A 22,448-nucleotide genomic window follows, 5' to 3' on the forward strand; every position below is an offset into this window, starting at 1 on the left:
ACCCATTAGTCAAGTGAGAAGCCAATATCTCTTGTTGGCGGATGCTTTGGGCCTGCCTCTCAGGCATGCACAGGTCACATTAGACCATCTGTGAAACACAATGAGCTCAGGTCCCAAGAGGAATCCAGCTCTTGTCCAAGTTAATAGGAGAGGGGATGGAAGAGAGGAATGGAATTTCAATTATAACATGATTATTGGTCCTTTTGAAGTTTTGCTGAGATTTTTTTTTCCTTTTTTCTTTCTTTCACCTGGTTGGCTCAATATTACTGACCAAAGGTTTGTCTTACAAATCAGTTTTGCCCTAAATTCATATAGAATTACATTCTTCCTAGCTAACTAAAAGTAAGCACGAAAGCAGAGGGAAGAGAGACAGACAGACAGGGAGTGAGAGAGAGAAGGAGAGTGAGAGCTGCAGGGAGTGAGGTGTTACATTTCTAGACTAGGCAACTGTATCTTAAATCTTCAGATCTCTCCGGCTGTGGTGACGATTGTGAACCAGGCACAGATGGGTCAGCCCCGAGACAGATGTAAAGCAGAAACGGGCTTCTTGTAATCTGAAGCTCGTGAATACTGCATGCCAGAGCTGGGGAAAATTAGGAAGCTGGCAGAGCTCGACTCCAGTGCTCCAGATGCCTGGTTCTATGCCCAAGACTGCTTTTTGTTCTCCACTTAGTACCATCTGAAGTATCCAGGCTTTTTCCCTTACACCCCGTCACGCTGTTTTATGAGGATACTAACTCACACTAATGCCTAAATGACTGGGGACAGCTTACTTTCCCTGTTTACACCTGCACTTTACTAAGAAAAAAATACATCAGCTGACAGAAACACACACACACACACACACACATACACACACACGCACACACACACACACACACACACACACACACACACACACACGTGCCTAAAAGTCAAATGTAATAGAAAAAAATATTCAAAAGTGTGTTGGATGGTCATCAGACAAGGCAACTATGAAGCTATAACTAATAAGATACAAGCTCAGGGAGGTAGAGGAGAGGAAGGTGTGTGTTATACCCTATGATCTCAGCTGTAGAAAATGTGAGAAGAAAGCCAGCTTATGGGAGGGTGACAGTTTCCATGAAGGATGGATGAGTATGGACAAGGGACATCAGTGAAGATCTTCATACGACCCTTAAATGTTCTTTTAAAAACATTATTTATGTATTACATGTGTTTGCCTATGTGTGCATATGTATGCTGCATGTATACAGGGCCCATGGAAGCAAAAAGAGGGCATCAGATCCCCTGGAGTAGGAGTCACACACAGTACAAACTGCCATGTACCTGTGGAGAACCAGACCAAACCCAGGTTCACTGCAAAAGCAGCCAGTGCTCCTAACCTCTGAGCCTTCTCTCCACTGCCTTATTCTTGCTTGTTCAGAAGTAGTGCTGAGCTGGGTCCTGCACTTGTAGTAATGAACCCCAGTGTGACCAGAAAGGCAGACTATGTGGACTGTGAAGAGGGTCAAAGGCAGGGGTAGGCGTGATTACCTACCCTTGTGACTGTGTGCTCAGTGAAGTTAAGAATCACCGAGGTGATGACACTGGGCATGGCTGTGAGAGCGGGTTCTAGATTGGGTTCACTGAGGTGGAAAGACTCACCCTAGCTGCGATGGATAGCAACCCATGGAATGGGGCTCTGGGAGAAATAAAGGGGAGAAAGTGAGTTGAGCTCCATCACTCATCCTTCTCTGCTTCCTGACTGTGGACGCAATGCGACCAGCGGCCTCCTGCCCTTCCACCCATGCCTTCCCCCACCACGATGGACTGTTCTCTCCTCCCCTGAGCTGCTTTTTGCCAGGCATTTGTTACAGCCACTAAGAATGTTAGTCGTGGGCTGGGGAGAACCAACACTTTTCAGGCTGATTGAGTAGTACCACGGCCGTCATGGAAGAGGCCTTGTGGTACTGAAAGTGCTGGGGAGAGTGTCCCTAATAAGGTGAACTCCACAGGGACGCTGGGATGGAGCCTAGGACACAGGGTTGAGGAATGACTGGGCGGGGGTGTAGGTCAGTCTGATAGGAAATGAAGCCATGGAGGAAAATGGTTTGCTCAAGGGCAGTCCCAGGGCAATAGAACCTGTGTGGAGGGTGGGAGTGAGTGGGAGGAAGTTTGGGGAAGGAGAGTGGATCATGGATGGGACATCCATCATTATCCTCAGAACTGACAGGCGGGAGACTAGACTGTGGAGAGAAACACTATGCTTGTGTAGAACTTAGGACTTACACTAAGAATAGAGTAAGGAGAGATGGAAGGGGTTGCTGAGCCATGGGCTGATGGTTCCGTGACCAATGGCTGAAGTCTTCACGGTCGACAAGAGAGGCCTGCTGTCTACTAGGCAGAAGTTGAGTGGGTGCAGTGGCCTTTGTGAAAGCTGAGTATTAACCTAATCCCAATGGGTCAAAGGTTTACTAAGTACACACTACCAGATGTGATAAGGAGACAGGAGCAGGCCAAGACCCAAACCCTGGTAGAACTTGATGTGCCTTTTCCCATGAGGTAATACCAGCAAGGGAAGCTGGGGCAGACACTTTCAGAATGCATGATTTTAAAAGGGTATAAGGGTGGTGGTGATTCTGTAAGGACGCGGTAAGCACGATGGTCCCTGGAGCTAGAATTTAGAGACATGAAGAACAGAGAGTAGAGGGAGAGAAACTGAGGGAGAGGAAGGGACAGGAGAAAGGAAGGTTGTGAGGGCTGGGTGAAAGAAACACAGTTTCATAGACCGGCTGAGTGGTTTACAGCTTGCTCTGTGAACATGGTCCTCAGGGTTGCCTTAATTTGGTGCCGGCTATTTCTTGGCTTTCTTCCCTACCTCTTCCATCATCCTTTCTTGTCTCATTTAGCAGGGCTCCACATGATTACAAAAGTACACCTGGAACCCCTTTCCTCCCACCAAACGGCTTCAAATTCCATCTACGCTCAAAATAGAAATTATTTAGTATTGCATGCTATTTGGAATGCTGCAAGCTTTCGTCTTCCTTTCCATTGACACACGCAATCAAAGACAAGTTATATTTGATCTTAAATAGCAGGTATAATCACATCAGCTGAGCAGGCCCATTCACCCTGTGGGCCTCTCATCCCCTACCTTAACCACAAGTGGGTGAAATAAGTGGTTTTAGAGTTTCTGCCCAGCTCTGATGATGTTCTGAAACTCTAAGCTCTGGCAAGCCCCACCTGGCTCAGCCCTAGCCAACCCACCATCCAGACCCGATCAGGTTTTAGCACCACGGCCAGCACCCACTCAAAAGAGCCACTGCTTGGAAAGGGCATATGTTAGACCAGCCTTCCTGGACTCAGAGCAAAAGTTATTTTAACCTCTCGAGTTCCAGAGGTCTCCTGAGAACTGTGCAATTAACCTTGGTCAGGGCTGCAGAGCCTTGCTGCCCATAGCTGGCAAGATGGGCACAGCGCTGTAGAATTCTTGACAGCCAAAGCAGAGGGGGGAATTACAATGAGATTTGTGGAGTGTGGGCTTTCCCGCTCTTGCTCTCTTTGCCAACCCTTCTTAACCCATTACAAGCCAGTCCACCCAGGATCAAGGGCTCCATTTGCAGCCATGTACTGGAGCCTGGATTTGCATAAGGGGATCCCAGGAAGAGAAGGAGCTGGATAGAGGATGGAGACGTGTGTGGCTACAGGTCACTCTGCCAGGTGTTCTCTAAGGTCTTACACAGGCTATAGTAGACCGAGACACAGAACTTGAGGTGGGGTGCAAGTGCTAGGGGTGAGTCAGGGTGCAGTGACTTCCGAAATGGCTCAGTTGGTAAAGGGTCTTTTGTGAAAGCAGGAGGCCCTGAGTTTAATCCTCAGCATCCAAACAAAACTCAGGATGAAGTGGTGTGTGCCTTCAGTCCCAGGATTCCTAGCCCTTGCTGGCCAGCCAGTCTAGTGGAATTATGAGCTCCAGGTTGAGTGAGAGACCTAATATTGACCTTTAGACTCTGTTGCACACACACAGTGGTGAGCATGGGAAGTATCCATGGTAAGTTAGAGACTGAACAATACAGGAAGCCAACACAGGCCTGTGGATGAACAGCTTGCTGCTGTGAATAAGTGGCATCCAGGCCACTGGGGACTTGTGAAAGATGGCATGGAACATGTGTTCCAGAGTAATTCCACTGAAGGGATCATGACTAGGTCATCAATCACATCGCTCCCTTTCATCACTGATCGGGAGCATCTCTCTGGGTGCTAAACTGTAGCTCTGCAGCCACTTGGGCATGAGAGCCAAACGTATCCTTACTGCTTGTCGAGGCCCTAGGGCAGAGAAATGCAGGTGCATGCAATAAGAGGCGCTCAGCAGGCTCAGAACCAGCGAGCGGGTGCTGAGGGGATGTGGGCAGCACTGCCATGCATATTTTACACCCTCCAAAGCCAGTAACTCCCTTTGGACAAATGAAGAGAAACAAGAACCATCCATCTGGGAAGGACCAGTAGGGAATGAGCTCTTTTTTACTTCAGACAGCACAACAGTCTTTTCCTTTAAAGCTAAAACCTCGTATGTGCTGAATATCTTTCCTGGATTAAGAAAGCAGGATATTTTTATTACAGTCTTCGAACTCTAGCTACCATGAAAGATTTACTCCATCTCCGTGGTCAGTAACTTCCACACCTACAAAGAGGGACTCCCACTTGTACTTTGAATAGTTGTCATGATAACCAACCGTAGTGGCTGAAGAGCCAGAAATGGAAGCAGGAGCCAGGCTTTGAAGGGGTCTAGACCGGTAATGGAAACAGTCCTGACCTCCCAGTAGATTCTCCACTGGTCCGGGTCATGGCACCGAAAAGGAAGTAGGAAATTGGCTTTTCAGTCAGTGCAGTCTACACTTCGGAAGAAGTCACCGTGGAGTGGTGAGCTCAACAGGGAGAAAGTGTGGCAGTAGGGTGCCTCAAGTCTTGGGGACAGAGATTTGGCTTCAGGTGAGATTTCTTGTTTGGAGTATCAGACACTGAACTAAATAAAGTGATAGGGCAATAAGACCTAAACTCGAGAGGAAGGAGCCACCAAATTTGAAAATTGTGTTTTAAGAAAAGAAGAAGAAGGAAAGAAAGAGGAAAAGAAAATAGTGTCATATAATACTCCCATCAGGGGTCCCAAAAGTACACCATGGGCTAAGGTGACATGGGGGAAGGCTGATTGTATGTGTGTAGTGCTAACACGGGAAACTCCAGCACCAGAAAAAGCCATTCAGGCTTTCCCTGATGGGAATGAGAACGTGCTGTGTACATTTGATATACATGGCTGTTTTAGACAAAATCCTCTCATGACTTGAGAATTAGATTTGTGCAAGGTAGTAGCACAATCAAAGTTTATGATAGAAAAAAAATGCCAGTGCCTAGAGAAAGGATTCCTTTGCCTTGTACTCACATACATGGATTAGAATAAGGCCGGAGTACCGGGAGTTTACATTGACAGGCATAGAAGAGGTTTTTCATCAGGGTGACTTCTGGGTGGAAAAGATGATCAGAGAGGATCAGATTGGAAGAGCCTTTATGCATCCCACTACTGGAAACAGGGATCCAGAGAAGAGATGTAATGGGGTACCAAGTGTCGGGTGGGCAAGGGGAGAGAACAAAGCCAAGCTATGGGGTTGAAGGATGGATGGACTACTTGAGAAAGGAGGCATTGTATGGGTAACATCTGGAGAGGAGCAACAACAAATGGTAGCTAGCCTGATGATTACCTGGTACCTGCCTTGATCATTCTAGTAGCACGCCAGCCCTGATGTCTGGCTCTTAGAGCCCACTCATGGTGTTTCCTTCCTAGAATTCAACCTCGCCTCTTGGTAAACTGGCCAACTCCCTCTCTTCAGAGATGTCTCAGTAGCAATTTAAATCACCCATACCTCAGATGGCATCTTGGAGTTTGGGACAGAGAAAGAATAATTTTTGGATGGAAAAGGCTCACCAAGGTAGAAAAGTACAGGGAGAAAACAAAAAGAGAGAGAATCGGGGTAGGGGAGAGGAGGAGGGAAAAAGAAATAAATAGCTACAAACAGGAAAGGAGATGGAGGAAATTTGTCAGCAAGCCGGGTGTCCCTGGAGGTTCTGTGATGAATGAGCAGGCTGAGCATAGCTCTGTGGCAACGTGCCGTGTGCCATACAGATGGAATGCTGTCTGCAACACCAATGAAAGCATGCGTGAGTAACCTAAGCATCTCCAGAGGGTGACACCATCCCCCAAGAGTGGCAGCCATCTGCCCCATGGCGTACCCACAACACACAAGCCTGCCCTGCTTCCCTAGTCCTCAGTTACACACTCTACTTGGGCATGTGTCACTCTGTCTGTCTTCCCTGGGGGTCGGGTGAGGATCTCCTTCACAGTAGCTGTCTTATTTGTGGTTTATATTTGTAATTTTGAAAGGTGCTATTTTGCAGGGTGTCCAGATACCCTGTTGCCCAGACTGACCGTGAGCTCTGTGCAGCTGGAAAGGACCTTGAACTTCTGATATCCCTGACTCTATCTCCTCCGGTAATGGACTTAAGGGAACGGAACGTCCCACCGTGTCAAGTTTTATGTGATTTTGGTGATTGAGCCCAGGGCTTCATGTGTGTTCCACAAGCACTTTACAAGGTGGGCTACATTCCCAGACTCACACATTGTTTATATCTGGGGGAAGAAAAAAGTTACAGGTGAATCTGGAACATACTGAGTTTCTTACAAGTTCGAGGAATACAAGAGCCATTTGTGCATAAGGATGCTGGGTAAAAATGTGAGACAGTGCACAACTGTGAGAGACAGATGTGAGGATGAGGGGGTGTGAAGAAATGTAAAAGAAATATCACGGGGAGATATGAAAGAAATATCATGACAAGATGTCTTCCAATTCCACTCTTCTCAAGCTCATCTCTTCTGGGTGGTGTGGAAGAACCAGGGAGGATGCGAGTGGAAACACAGTCCTCTAACCCAGTCCTGTCCCTGTTACATCCACAGTGGTTCTGACGGGCAGCCGGATCTGAGAACTGGGGCTGCAGCAAGCCTACAGGCATCTGCTGTTTTAGAAGCACCTGATTTAGAGGCGAGAAGGATGCTAAGGCTCCTTCCTGAACCTCTGGAACAAGGCCCTTGTGGATGAAAATAGCCGAGGCCCCGAGGGATAGGCCTTACATGCAGCCGCAGCCTCTCTGCAAGCTGGTACTAGAGCAGGGACATTATCTAGGCTTTCCGCCTGGCCCCTGGAAGATGTTAACCTATAGCACAGCTTATAGTGCACAGTGCTCTGTCCTGGACTGCCTGGTGCTGAAGCAGAGGGGTGAACCTCCCACAATGCGGCGAACTGAGCAGGGCTGGGAGGGCCACAGTGCAGTGTGGGACTTCAACCCCTGCAGAAGCCTCTCTGCTCCCTCTCTGCTCCTCAGTCTCGCTGGTCCCACCTCCCCCTCCACTCTGGGATGTCTCCTATAGCGCATTATCCTACTTTCAGACTGATTATAAGTGACTACGGTTCAAAGATGGTGACACCCTTGCCTGGCAGGTTAGTCTTGTGCTCACTGATTGATTCCCTGTTAAGAGACCTCACAGGCAGAGGAGTAGATTAAAATATAATGTATTGCATTGAAATTTAACACCACACTATAGACTATTCAGGCGTATCTACATATTCACATTCTTCCCCTCCCTCCCAATTTCTCCTTAGAGGTGCTGTCTATCACCATAGTGGTTAAGCATCTATCACTGGTGGACAAAGACATTTAGTGGCTTGAGGGGCTAGAATGGCCTTCAGCATGTTATCTGACCCAGCTGCCTATGTCTGGCTCAGGAATAATGAAAAATCTGTGGGCCTGGCGAGTTCTCTTCCCTTAAACTGAGTGGAGGAGGAAGAAGATATGCAGACCTGTTGGACCATTTCATCTCACCTTTGACCTGCTCTGCAGTTTCTTCTGCAGTTTTGCCCCATCTGGCCTTTCACCTTCAGATCTCCTTCTTCCAACTGGAAGAGACAGCTGGTCTTTCTCTCCTACCCTGGCCACCCATACCCTGACCCCTGCTGATTTGGCAACAAGCGCCACCCACTCTCTTGTTTTCATGACCATCTCTCTCATTTGATTGGGAGTTAATGATATGGGGAACGGCTGCAAGCTAAATATCAGTATGCAGAGGCTTGAAATTGTGCAAGGATAGGTATCGGAGAAGAGAATCCAGCGTGCTGAAAAGAATGACAGTCAAAGAATCTCATTTAATTTGATAGCGCGATGAATATTTAAAGTTTTATAAAGAAATACAGGAAAAGCAATCAGGCTTATTCAGGCATTTGCTCTGGAGAGCAGAGTAGCTCCCCATGTGTTGGCAAGACGGGGAAGGAGATGAGGGTGTCGGTGGGGGTGGGGTAGGTGAGCCACATAGACACAAATAGTCTTCTTCCCATTCTTTGTATTGAGGTGAAAATGAGCGTACATGTGCAGTTGTGGGAGGGGGTCCCCAGATAACTATCATAGCATGCTTCTAACACCCTAAACAGTTCCTTTTCAAAATTGATTTTCTAATATCCTGGCTTTGGAGATTATCATATTGAGACATGAATCCCTTGGAAAGTGGTTCAGGAATCACACACACTGTGTGATAAAGGCACCTGCCACCAAAACAAAAGGGGACATAAATCTCCTGCCACATGTGTAGGATGCTTGATTGTGCCACCTGACGGACAAAGTGGGGTCACCAGAAACCTCCCAAACTGCCACTGCATGGACAGTTCATTCCCTACAAACACAATGGATGTGCTCAACATATTATCAGATCCTGGGATGAGGTAACTGTGTGAGTTCTGCCTTCAAAAAGCCTCCAGTTCTGGGCTTGGGAGATAGCTCATCAAGTGCTTGCAGCACACACTTGAGGACCTCATTTCAGTCCTTCTGGAGCCTTGTGAGAAGGCAGGCATGGCTACAGGCAGCTGCACTTTGAGTTCTGGGGTGTGGAGATGAGGAGACCGGTGCTCAGTGGCCGCCAGCCTAGACAGATCAGTGAGCTCCAGGTTCCCTGAGAGACTGCTTCCCAGAAAGCAAGGAAGATGGCTGGCCAGGTGCCTCTCAGGGTAAGGGTGATGGCTTCCAAATCAGACAACTTGAGTTTGATCCTCACGATCTGCACAGTGGAAGGAGAGAACCAACTCCTGCAAGCTGTCCCCAGATTGCCACATGGGCACCCTGAAAAGCACGCCCCCCCACATATTTACAGAATAAATAAGAGTGTAATAAATTTGTTTTTAAAGAGGAAAGTCTCTAAGGGAGACACCCGAGCCAGACGTCTGGTCTTCGCGTACATGGACCCACAGGCACCCAAAATAAACGGATGCGCCGGTTTAGTCAAAAGCTTCCGTGGCAGGACAGGCATGCATGCACATCAACAGGGCAGTGTGGTGCTTGGTAGTGCCTCACAGAGCAAAGACCAAAGAGCTAACTGGCGCAGAGTAGGCATCTGTGGACGCCATTTGGGGAGGGGAGGCTTCCGGTTAGTCCTGCGTCAGTTACTGTAATGGCCCTGCTATGAGACATTGAATGTTCACCTTTGAAGAGTTACGTCGCCGCTAAGAACACAGATATTTCATGCCTGAGGCTGTCTCCCTCTTTACAGAGACATTTTAGCTGGAAAGTCCATGTCCCTGGAAGACTTCTGTCAATGACAGATAGCAAGTAGGTGGCTGATCACTTCCGGTTCTTCTCTGGAGGGCAGCTTGGAGCATGCAATGCTGTATCCCAGGAGTCTCCAGCAGTAGGACATTCTCACTGAAGATCTCTGCTACCTAACACTTCCTGTATGGAATTCCTCAGCTTTGTCCTTTTCACTTTCCACTTTCCTGGTGCCATGCTCTAGGTCACCTCCCGAATAAAACTGGTGTGCTCACATTCCTCTAAGAATTTCTGTTTGAGAGAATCTATAGTAGCTTCGTACCAACAGCTATGAGGGATTGGAGTTTGGATCAGTGGGTTAAGAACACCTGGTGTACAAGCATGAGGACCTGAGTTCAAGTCCCCAAGCACTCTTGTGAAAAGCTGAAAGTGATGGCATATGTACCTGTAACCTCAGCGCTGTGGGGAATAGAGACAGGAAGATCTCTATTGGGTTTGCTGGCTGCTGGGGTTAAATGAGAGACTCTCGAGGGAATGGGGTGTATGGTGATAGACCAGGACATCTGATATCTTCAGATGGCCTTCAGTGAAACAAATATACACCACACAGAAAGGTAGGAGAGGGAGCATCGAGAGGTGGGTAGGGATGGAGGGATGGAGGGAGGTTGCTTTGACAGAATAGCTGGATACCCCAGAAGAGTCTTGCACGGCCTTGAGAGATGAGAGGCTGGCTTCACACTGGGAGTGACCTGTGCCAGGGCCTTCATCCTAACCCATCTCTGCCCACCCAGAGTCTTCAGTCCCATCTTGGGCTCTGCTGTGTGTCAAAGCCGTCTCTTCTAGAAAACAGAAAGCACCCTACTTGTTTCAGATGGAAATTTAACAGGGAACTCATATTTAAATGTCTGCAGTGTTTAAAATCAGAGTGTGTGGAGGGGAATGTTTTCAGATTTGGGATTCAACAGGGGGCACTAAGGCAGATTTCCCTTTCAGGTAGGAGATTTACTAAAAGGGTCATTGATTTCATAGGAAGGCAGGTGGGCTACAGCATGGTGGGGGCTCTGAGGAGAGATCAGGACCACGTGGCAGAGGAAGCCGATTCCATCCTGTACTTTTTAGAGGCATGGGGACCATTCCATGCCTCACAGTTGATGAATAGCCCAACGTCTGTCATTAGAGTCGGGCTGTTTCTGAATCAGCTATGACTAGATTGGGACCACAAGAAGAACTTAGAAAAACAAATTGCTTCAGTAATGGAAAACAAGTGACTATAGCTTTCTTTCTCAACTGTCACAGTTCAACCAAAATGGTGGAGTATTATAAACTGACAGCATTGCAAAATGGCTGGCTGACAGCTGTCACTCAGAGGTTGGAAGCTTCAGGACTCTACTATTGGTGGCAAAGTCAACAGAGAAGTGTGGTCATTAATACCCTAAGGTCCTACCCTCTCTGACATGGGTGGCCCCACTGGGAAAGCTGGGGTGAAACTCAGTGACTGACAGTGGACACTGAAACTCAAGGAACAGAGACCACTTGATTCGAATCTTCTGCTCTATGTAAGCAGGACCCTTTAGTTGTTCAAGATGGATTCCAAAAGGCTCAGGAGGGGTGAATTCTGCTTTTCTACAGCACAACAAGGAGACAGCTCACAGTCATTTACTATGTATTTAATAATGAGTGAGAAGACAGGAGTCTGAAGGCAAAATGAAGAAATGACACAAATTTAAGGAAATGAAGACGCCAACGGCCCTGATCTGTTTATTTTACAATGTGTTGAACCCATTGTAGTGCACCCTACAAATATGCACAACCAAATGAAAATGACAGGAGTCCAGCTGGAAAGGGAGGTGTGGAAGAGGGTTTTCCAACTGTATGTACCAGTAAGGAATAGGGGTAGCATGATAGAGCACAGAAGAGTCTCAAGAGTATTCAACGTTTGCCATAATCGGGAAAACCTGGGATCTGGGTTTTCTTTTGCCCTGGGAACAAAATAAAAACATTTTTGGGTGTTTGTGTATGTGTGTGTGTGTGTGGAGCAGAGGTCAACCTGAATTATTCCTCAGGAATCATCCGCCTTTGTTTTTGAGACATGGTCTCTGTTACTGGACTGGAGCTGGCCAGGTAGGCTACTCTGGTTAGCAAGCCCGAGATCTTTCTGTCCCTACTCCACAGCTCTGGGACTATAAGCATGCCCCACCATACCCTGCTTTCCTATTTGGATGCTAAGAGTTGACCTCAGGTCCCTGTACTTTCTCAGCAAGCATTTTATGTTGCTGAGCCATCTCAACCCCCAGAATGAAGCCTTCAGAATGAAGCCACAGACACCTGCCCAGGACCCCTGCTTGCCTTCAGTCACCTAATGACCCAGACTTCCCACAAGAGACTTAAAGAGACGAAGGTCACTCACTTGTGATATCACCTCACTTCCTCCTGAATGCTGTCACTCACACATGTTGGTTCTTCCTAATGTGCCCAGACTTAAAACAAACAAACAAACAAAACACAGACTCACCAGAAAACGCCTGAGCAACAAGCCTCCAGTCTTCCTGAAGCACGTGCAAAAGCTTGGCAGGCTGCCAACTTCACCCCTCAGCTTAAAAGTCCATTTCCTCTACTCGTACTTCTCACCTTAGATGATCCAGACAAGGACTCCATATCCCTCCACCCCCAGATTCCATTTAGTGTTTGCTTTACACTCTGTCCATTTTTTGCTGGTGGCTGAAGAAAGAGGCTCCTTCTTTCTTCTATAGTCCCCTGCCCCCTACACACATACATACACACACACACACACACACACACACACACACACACATGCACACACACACGCAGAAGGTCTAACTGGGTCCACACTGGCCACTTCACTCCTAAGAGTTGGCCGCCCCCGGGGAAAGTCTTTGTCACTCATCTCTCTTGAGCTTCCATCCCACCTTCCATCTTCTTTTCACGGCTAAACTTCCCCCCAAAAAAGTACCACACACCCACCGCCTCTACTTCCTCACCTCCCACGATGTCCCAACCACTAACAATCTGGTTCCCATACCCATACAATGGCATAAATGTGCTCTCTTAAAGGCCATCGGTGGCCTTCAACTGGCCAAACCCACAGTTCAGCCTGGCCAGTCCCCTTCCTCAAAGACCTACGCCTCAGCCAGCCTGCGTTCACTGCTTGTTGTTTGGTTTTCATTTGTTTGTTTCTTTTTGATTCAAAGGTATTTTTCTGTGTAGCGTATGTGAAAGGTCAGAGGTCAACAGCAGGGACTTTCCTCTGTCCCTCTCCATACTGCTTTTTGAGGCTGGGCCTCTCCCTGGCTGGCCGGTGAGCTCTGGAGACCTTGTTTCTGCCCTCCCGGAGCTGTAGCTACAGGACATGCCACCTCACCCGGCTTTCGTGGGATTGCTGGGGAGTCTGAACTCAGGTCCCCAGGTTTGGACATGGGGCACTTTACTAAAGGGTGCGTCCCCTTAGCTCCACGCTTGCTGTTTGACCATATTCCAAGCCAGCAGCTGAGCTGGTGAGCTGCAGCTCACACACATGCTGCAGAGGGGTGACAGGCTAGGCTCGGATGCCTCTGTCAGACCAGTGGGTAACTAGAATGCAGAGATACTTCTCTATCACTGCCCAAGCCATCTTGTGTTTCTTTCTGCTAGTTACTTGTTCAACGCCCTATTCTTGAACCCTCAAATAAGTAACAATGGCAAGCAAGACGACTGGGGTGTCAGGGAGTTTGTATGCTCAGCACCTGGTATCTAGACTATACCAGATATTAGGTTTTGTGGTTTTGATAGGGTTTCATGTACCTTAGGCCGGGCTTGAACTCCCTGTGTAGCCAAGGATGACTTTGAACTTGTGATCCTCCTAACTCTACCTCCCAAGTGCCAGAATCAGTTGAGCCACTACCAGGCTCTGTTTATATGTATACCATATTATATAAGCTGTTGTAGTGTATCTCTTTTTTAATATATACTCAGTCCGTTGGTTCCCGCAGAATGTAACACATTCTGAAGGCATTTATGCCACTTAATCCCACAACATGTTCACACTTATTAGTTAGTCTGTTTACGGTTGAAAACGTGGAGATACAGAGAGGCGCTTCTAACCTGTACGAATACCTTCCTTCACAGGTAAGAGGCTGGACTTGAATTGAAACCCAGGGAGTCTGTTGCCAAAATCACACTCTTAACCGCTGCACCTGCTGCCGCGTGACCTGGGCATACCATGAGGCTCCCGAATCTTCCTGATTGTCCCAACTCCCCACCCTGACTTCTGCCCACCTGGACTTCCAATTCTTCCAATTTCTCTCCGTATCAAAACTCTTCACTTGACATTCTCCCCTTGAGATGAGTTTTTAATTTATTTTACATTTATGACTGCTTTTCCCTGTATAGGTATATACACATGTTCCCACAGAGGTCAGAGGAAGTCACTGAATCTCCTAGAATCAAAGTTACAGGTGGTTGTGAGCCACATCGTGGGTGCTGGTCCTCGTGAGAGCAAGGAACATGCCAGGTGGCAGAGCCAACTCCCCAGCTTCTTCCCTTGAGATTTTTTCCGACTGCTCTGTTCGGGGGTGCTTTCTACAATGGAAATAAAAAATTCTTCTGCCAAATGTACTAGCTTTGTGCTGTGGTAACTCAGATACGTGGCTGGTCAGCACTGCCAGACTGTACATTGGGACCACGGTTCATGCTTTCATTCTCCACGTCTTTTTATATCATAAACAACAAGGAAGTGGCATTAGATTAAGTTGCATTATTGTCCCACTCAGGACCAGGCTGGGCTTGGGTCCTGCTTAGTTCTTCAAGTCCCTTTGATAGAAAAAACAAGGGCTGGATTAAGGAAAGGGAAGAATCTTGTAGCCACTCACAGTTCCTACTGTTATAAATCACCTGGGTGAACGATGCTGAGGCAGGGACATAAATGACTATAGCTGTGCTTCCACAGTTGACTGGATTATAAAACAAACCGCACACTTACGACTATATGCTCCAAACACACCATAACAGAGCCCAGAGAGAGGCGAAGGGCGGAACAGAAACTGAGGGTGGTGGATTTGCTCTGTCCGCTTTAGAGTCTCAACTGTTGAATTTCTTTCCATTAATTCTCCTTCAATGAATGCATTTAAGAGTCAGGCAGATCTAGCGTAGGCTCCAGAATTAAAATTATCATTCTAGGGCTGGCAAGATGATGCCATGGGTAAGGAGCTTGCCACACAGGCCTGAGGACCTGAGTTCAGTCCTTGAAACACACATAAAGGTGGGAGACGTCATCCCACACAGTTGTTCACTGGCCTCCACAGGCACACCTAAACACACACACACACACACACACATACACACACACACACACACACTTCAAGACCAGGACTATTAGAATTGAGGCTTTGTTCCCTGCCAACTCCTTGACCTAGCTGCTTACTCAGCTTCTCTCTGTCTTAATTTCCATAAGATGCAGATGACAGTGTCTGTTTCATTCATGGGGCTAGGGAGGTACACGGAGTTGGCCACGAGTGTGTGCAGGTGTGTGTGGTGTGTGTGTGTGTGTGTGTGTGTGCGCGTGCGCGCCGCATGCGTGCACAAGGAGAATCCAGAGAACAATCTCAGGTGCTGTTTTCCAGGTGTCCTTGCTTTTGGAGACCAAGTCTCTAGTTGGGTGGGCCTGGCTGGCCGGCAGTGAGCTCCAGGTCTAGATTCACTTCCCCAATACTGGGATTACAAACACTTGCTACCATGCAGCTTTTTAATATCAAACGCATTTCCTCCAGCTTAAGCAGCAAGCTGAGCTATCTCCACAGCTTCTGAGTGGATGTTTGCATTGTGGCTTTTTATTAGCTCTTAGAGACTACTGAGCACTGACACTCTCATTTTAGAGATGATGAAACTGAGTCCCAGAGAGAGAAACAAGTGTCCAAAGTCACAGCCGAGAGCGGGGAAGCTATCATTCCCTCCAATGTCATTTTTGCACCATCCTGAATTCTAGAATATTCTACGAGCTCGTCTGTTTGTGTGGCTGTTTGGTGTGGAGAGGCCCCAGGGAAGAATCCTGGTCACCCCAGGTTTCCTTGTCCAGGCTTCCTAATACACCAGGTGATTGCTGCTCAGCACACCAAGACTAGAGTTACAACGGCTGCCATACACACATGCTGGAGCTTGGGACACGGAGGGAGAAGTCTTCGTTTGAAATCCTATCCTTTGAGGCCGGAGAGGTGGCTCAGAGGTTAAGAGCACTGACTGCTCTTGCTAGAGGACCTGGGTTCTCTTCCCGTCACTAACATGTTAGATTACAACTTTCTATTATTCCAGTTCTAGAAGATCTGACACCCTTTACTGGTCTCTGTAGATACTGAACACACGTGGTACATATACATATATGCAGACAAACATTCATATACGTAAAAGAAATCTTTTTCTTTTTTTTTTTTTTTTTTTTTTTTTAAAGAAAAGAGAAACATCAGCCAACAGGTCTAACCTCCCAAATACAGTGTGTAGCTTCTCTGGGCCTCAGTGTCTTTGTTTGCAAAATGGAGACAGTGATCTGTTTCAGGGAACCTTTGTGCCACACCGGTGACTGGAGCACCCTGAGATACCTTTTATTAATGGTAAACAGCAGTGCCAGCACTGGTGTGTGTGTGTGTGTGTGTGTGTGTGTGTGTGTGTGTGTGTGTGTGCTTTCTCTCCAGGGAGAGACACTGCTTCTCCTCCCCTCTCTCCTCCACACAATTTAGCAAAGTTATGTAGATGACCCTCGGCACAGATGTGTCCTCCACTTTCTCATGATGGCCCGGATGGTCCAAGCTTTGTTAGCTCAGACCCGGGACTGCGGACAGAAACAGCTGAAGGAGATCATTGGACCTGAGGTGGAGGGAGAGGTAAATAGAGAGCAGCAAGATGAAAAGCAAACTGGATTTGAAAAACAAACTCCGGCTAATGGCTGTAGGTGGCGTTAGTCATTCTGTTATGGAATTGAGGAATACATATGCATACTAATCGGAATTTATTTTGGCTTCTTCTTACTATACAATCGGGAAAGGATGGAGGATGAAAGGTACCCGGAAAGTAGGAAGATCTCACGCTGCATGTGGGGAAAGCTATGCCCTGGGCCTCAGCTCCGGGGGACATCACTTCCTACAGGTCTATGGGATAAAGTGGGTTTGCTCCCTGGATGTGCTGAGAATGAAGGATAAGGATCCAACTCCCAGTCCATGGACTGTGGAGGGAGACGCTACAGTACTATGTGACTGTGTTCCAAGATCTCTGTGTGTTGGGGTGCACACGTATATGTAGTTGTACCTGATGTGTGTGCCTATATATGTAGAGATCAGAGGACTACCTGGGCATCATTCTCTAGGAGCTTTCTATGCACCTTACCTTCCTTCCTACCATCTTTCTTTCCTTCCTTCCTCCCTTTCTCCTCCTCCTCTGCCTCCTCTTTTTCTCCTGCTCTTAGTCGGGAGTCTGTCATTGTTGTGGATCTCCCCTAGTAGCCTGGGTTAGGCAGCCAGTGAACCCCAGGGAGCTACCTATCTCCACCTGCCCGGTGCTGGGACTACAAGTGTGTGCCATCATGCCTAGATTTTTAGGCGTGGTTTCTGTGGATTGAACAAAGGTCCTCATTAGCACTGGCTGGGCATCTGTCCTCTTAGCTAAGGTGAACCCCTTACTACATTTTGAGCCAACCTCTGCTCCCTTTTATATTCGGGGAACAGAACAAATAGGGGAACTCCTCCACCCTGTGTCCTCGCATCCCTCCATGGACCACCAAGGCCCAAGCCCACCATCTCTTTCAGCTAAGTGCCTCTTCAGCATCTGCACTATGATTTTGCTATGCCCCTGCCTCAGCTTCCTGGTCCTTGTGATCTTCTGTGAAGGAAATCAGACAAGACACAGAGTGCCACGTTGAAGATGGAGACTGGCGTTGCCTAGTAGAGGAAAGTGTACACTCAGGGTGAGCACAGGCGCTGGGCCATTGTGCTGATTTGTATTTTAGGTGGACTTAAAAATCTCTGTAATAAAGCAGCTTTTCTGAGAGCTGTTTCACTTCCAAGTGATTGGCAAGTCAGACTCTTTCAGGAGGAGTGTAGATCCTTGTTCTTGATCAGAAAATGTCCTGATATACAGTGAAATCATAAGGTTTTGGGCTTCTAGAGCCACATTTAGATAGCCACCTGTTAGGGACCTTCTGGTCAGTCAGGAGGTCACTACTTCTCCCTGGTTGAGAGGAAGGACTAGGGTCCCATAATTTGGATCAGCAATTAAAGCCCTGCTGTGAGTTTCATAGACGGGTAACTACTGGGGCGAGGAGGCATAGCCGAAATGTCTTCCAAGCCTGTTAGTGTCTAGTAAGCTACCTAAGCTCTCCATAAGATGCTTAGCAAGTGAGGCACTCCATAAGATGCTTAGCAAGTGTGAGGGGAACCAGCCACAGGCCCACAGTATCCTAGCTGTTGTAAGACAACATCCCAGGCATGGCATGAGAGATACAGACTTGGTCCAGTAGCTATGGCTGCAGAAACAGAACAATGTAAGATAGCCCAGTTTATACTCCAATAAAAGAACTATTGACATTTCCTTGTAGATGGAAGGGGGGAAGGTCACCAGCTACTGTTCCTCGTTGGTCCTCTGTCAATTGCAAGTGATTTGGGAGAGATGCCTGGGCATACAGGAAGTAGGTGACTAATTGAAGAGGCTGTTCTGCAGTACAGCTGCCATGCGTTCACCACTCACAGTGGGTTAAGACTGTCCAATGATGCAGCTCATGCTCTCTGAAAAAGCTCCGTGACCTCACTGGCCTCACTGCTTTGGCCTCTGGTGAAATTGTGCTTGTGTCTGTCATTGATGCTTATCTGGGATGAGCAGATGTGTGTGTCTTCCTAGGAAACGTTAGCACAATACTAAAGAATTGTGCTTACAGCCTAGCTAGAAGCCAAGGCCTGCAGACAGTAGGACGAGGCTAGTGAGGAAGGTTAGTGAGAAGTCCCCGGGAGAACAGATGGCTGCTGGAGTGGAAGTGAGCCTGAACCTTTTCCACATTGGCTTTGGGGTCATACTGAAGAATGGAGGGCAGCCTCAAAGTTCAGCATGAAACACAAGCCACACTCCATCAGCCAGAAATATGGAGGAGTGCTTGAACACATCTAAAAACACCTGCCAGGTGGGTATTCTCTGGGCAGCCGTTTATGGGTCTGCATTTCAGTATCTTTGCCCTGAAACCAAAGAGACTGAAAATATATTAATATACCTAGCACAGTGATTCCAGGTCAGGAGGTTCCAGTTTGAACAAAGGAACAGGAAAATGGGAGAAGACAGGTTCAAAGCTGTTCACCACATGCTATTCAGAAGAGTGGGGCAGAGAAGGATCTTTTGACAGATGGCTATGTGCAACAACCACACACACACACACACACACACACACACACACACACACACACACACAGAGGGAGAGTAACAGAACGACCTTTAGTTACTTCTTGCTGACCTCTGTGGTAGTAACCAGAAAGCTGTTTTTATATAACCTTCGGGCTTGCCCAGTGAACCAAGAAACCTTCATTTGGCTTTCCTCCACTCATTTGGATCATTTCTTGCAGTTTTCCACGGGCAGAGACAGCTGCAGAGTGGTGATCTCTTGATTTCCTTGCCTGCATACACGGCCTCACCCATCCTCCCAAGAACCCTCGGGGGTCTCTTAGGAATCCCTTAGACACACTGAAGCCCTTTAAGAGGAAGGGACTTGCTGTGCCCATCGCTCTTCACAAAGCCACAATGAACTAGGGCACTCAAGTCCGAGCTCCAAACTCAATTTATGCTGAGGCAAGCACAACCGAGCTATCTCCTGAAATACTCGTGACCCAGGCCCTGTCTCTTCTCCAGTAGCAGCACTGGCTTCTCTGAGCTGGGAAATCTTCCTGTCAGAAATGAGGTCCTCCCAGCTGTGCCCCATCCCACACCCACAGCTTCTTCCTTTATTATTTTCCTCCTTTACATCTTCCTAATGCCTTTCTTTTTCTCCATGCAGTTCTATTTCTGCGCTGTTTTGTTCTGTTCCTGTCCTCGCTCTCCCATTCTCATCCTTTCATGGATGAGTTCCGCCTTACCCCTTACCTGAATTCAGGAGAATTCAGAGATTACCTCAGTCAGCTTCCCGATCTTTCCACTTCTAAAGATAGTATTCTATTTAGCCTCACTTTTAAAATTATTATGTTCATTATAATAATATTTTTACTAATTGTGACACCATGGGAAAGAGGTAAGCAAAGAGGAAGGCTTTCTGCAGCTGCTCGCTTCCTGCCACCTTCCCCTCTGTTCTTAACATTCTCTCAGTTTTTACTCCTCCCCATCTTCCTCTCCTTCCCTTCTTCTATCCTTGCTCTTGCTTGCCTCTATTTTGGGGAGTCAGCTTCCTTCTCTCCAGGGCCTGCTCACCCCTTACAACTTGGGCTGAACCCTAATGCCCCCTTTTCTCTCCAGCTTTCCAGAATCTTTACAGGGAAGGGCTTGTCTCCAAGGGTCTTTGTGGCATACCGGTCTGAGAGTGTCCTCCGGTGCACCTGGGGAAAACACCCTACAGGAGACCCACCTGGCTGTTTGCACCTCTGCAGGAACGCACCCATCTGGGCGGCCAGACAGGCAAGAGGCAGGGTCTTCCGTCCAGCTGTGTCCAGCTGAAGCAACGCTGGACCACAGAGACACATCCACATGCCACATGTGCCTCCCTGTGGGTAACTGGGACAGGTGCACGAAACAAGTGAGCCAGCAGCGAGAGCAGGAAGGAATTGAGGCGTGCTCCTTGCCCTTGGCTTTAACAGCTGGAGCAACAACTGGACCCCCAAGTTCACTCCCTCCACAGGGGAAGATACACGATGCACTCCTCTTCAGAGCCCAGAAAGCCTTCACCCAGCCTAACATTTCCCAGGAACTGAGAGCCCAAAGAACATCGAGCCTCTGCTGCGCCAGCTTTGTGAGTCTAAACCCACAAAGGGCCCAGAATGGTGACTCTACTATCTACCACGTGCCTTAGACATTCTGCTTTAATCTGGAGCTTCGGATTCTTGCTATGTCACATGTGTTGTGTGGTGGAGGAGGAGGGTGTGCGGGGCAGTCAAACAAGTGCTTCCAGGTACCAGGCGCCTGGACAGTCTTGAAACGTTGAGGAAAAATCTGTTGTGTGTGCACACACGCAGCGCGGATTGCTCTAGGTCCCTGGCTAAAGTGCGGGATCCTAGCTGGGTTCAGGGCTGGGTGGGCGCGATCCTCCCATCGCCACCCCCACCCTCAGCCCCCGGCCAACGCGATCGAGTTTTCCTCCGGCAGGCGGCAGCACGGGCTCGCCCGGGCCGCAGGGATCGCCCTGCGCAGGGGCTGCCGTGTCACTGCTTGGCAGATCGAGCCGCTCCTCTGTGTTCTCGGGGTCGGTGGCCCCGCTGGACTGCAGCTCCAGTCCGTTTACCGGGAGGCAACGCTGCCAGGCCGCGGATCCTCCGGCTGTAGATCCCGGCTGAAGCAGGCGCTGGCGTCCGGAGCTGCTGCAGCTCCGCAAGCAGCCGCTGGGGGCTGCAGAGCCGGTCAGCCCGGCGGGGACCGTGCGCCTGCTCTGCCTGCGAGTCCTGGGGCGCCTCGGGTCTCGGAGGCTGTCTGCACCGCTGGCCGCAGCTGCCTGCACAACCCGCCCAGACCCGTGCTTGCGATCAGTGCGTGTGTGTGTGTGTGTGTGTGTGTGTGTGTGTGTGTGTGTGTGTGTGTGTGTGTGTGTGTGTGTGTGTGAAAGAGGGAGAGAGAGAGAAGAGAGAGAGCTTGTGCGCGCACGCGTGGGGGGCAGTGTGCATGCGGCGAGTGCGGGGGAGTGTGTTTGTGTGTGTGCGTGTGGGTGTGAGTGCCTGGCTCCCTCTCTCTGACACACACACACACACACACACACACACACACACACACACACACACACGAGGACAGGCTCATCTGAACTTGAAGACATTCCAAGAGGCCGCAGGTACCTGGGATGCCAGGGTTTCTTCAATCAGGAAAATCCTACCCTCATCTTCCTAGAAGAAATTATCTTTTCTTTCCTTTTTTTCCCCCTTTATTTATTTTTTTTAATCTGGAAGAGAAGAGCACAAGTTGTACTCCCCCTCCCGCTCCTCCTTGCTAAATGCCATGGATATAACTGAATAAGCTGCTCAGGGCTTTCCCCGCGCGGATGGTCCGAGGCCACCATCTGCCTGCCTTCGCTGGATTGCTGCAGCTGGAGCGCTTAGCGTGAGCCTGTCTCGGGCCAGGAAGGATGCCTGGCCGAGCCAGAGAGCCCGGGCGCCCTGCGGAGCCGGCCTCGGAGCCTACCCGTCACGGGTAGATGCCGCCTTGCCCAGGTGAGTGGCCTTCCCTGCTGCGTCTTGGCGATGCTGGGTGTCCACGGGAGATGGGCGCAGGGATGTGCGCATCCGGGAGGGGGGAACAGGGGAACTTTGCCTCTTCTCCTGCCTCACTTGAGGACTTCCTCCATTCTGGGTACTCGTGTGGACACCTTCTCTTTTTCAGCCTTCCTCCTACTTGTGTTTTGATAGTGTGTTTTTGTGGCAAGGGGAAGACTGATGGGGAGGGAGGGAGGGAGGAGAGCGGGTCCCGGTGAGGCTCCAGTCTGGGTGAGGCTCGGAAGAGACCCTAGCCGCCCAGAAGGAAATCCTTGAATGCAGAACTTTGCCGCCAGACCACTCTGTTGCATCTTAGCACATTCCAGGCCTGGCTAGGACGTTGCTGGGGTCTGCATAAGATTCAGGGGTCGTCTAGGGCTTGGTGCCTGGCCGGGTGGGGTGGAGATAAACGGTGTGTGTGTGTGTGTGTGTGTGTGTGTGTGTGTGTGTGTGTGTGTG

General features: G+C 48.9%; 1 protein-coding gene across 1 annotated transcript in view; it reads left to right on the plus strand.

Annotated features, from left to right (window-relative positions):
* Positions 1–21,842: 21,842 nt before the first annotated feature.
* Positions 21,843–22,448, plus strand: part of Lrfn2 (leucine rich repeat and fibronectin type III domain containing 2) — a 159,308-nt gene continuing 158,702 nt past the window's right edge. Inside the window, exon 1 of the mRNA XM_055613929.1 lies at positions 21,843–21,947. The gene's annotated coding sequence lies outside the window, so the exon portion shown is untranslated. The remainder of the gene's footprint in view (positions 21,948–22,448) is intronic.

Source organism: Psammomys obesus, unplaced genomic scaffold, assembly GCF_907164565.1.
Source record: "Psammomys obesus unplaced genomic scaffold, mPsaObe1.curated_primary_1811, whole genome shotgun sequence".
Taxonomy (NCBI): Eukaryota; Metazoa; Chordata; class Mammalia; order Rodentia; family Muridae; genus Psammomys; species Psammomys obesus.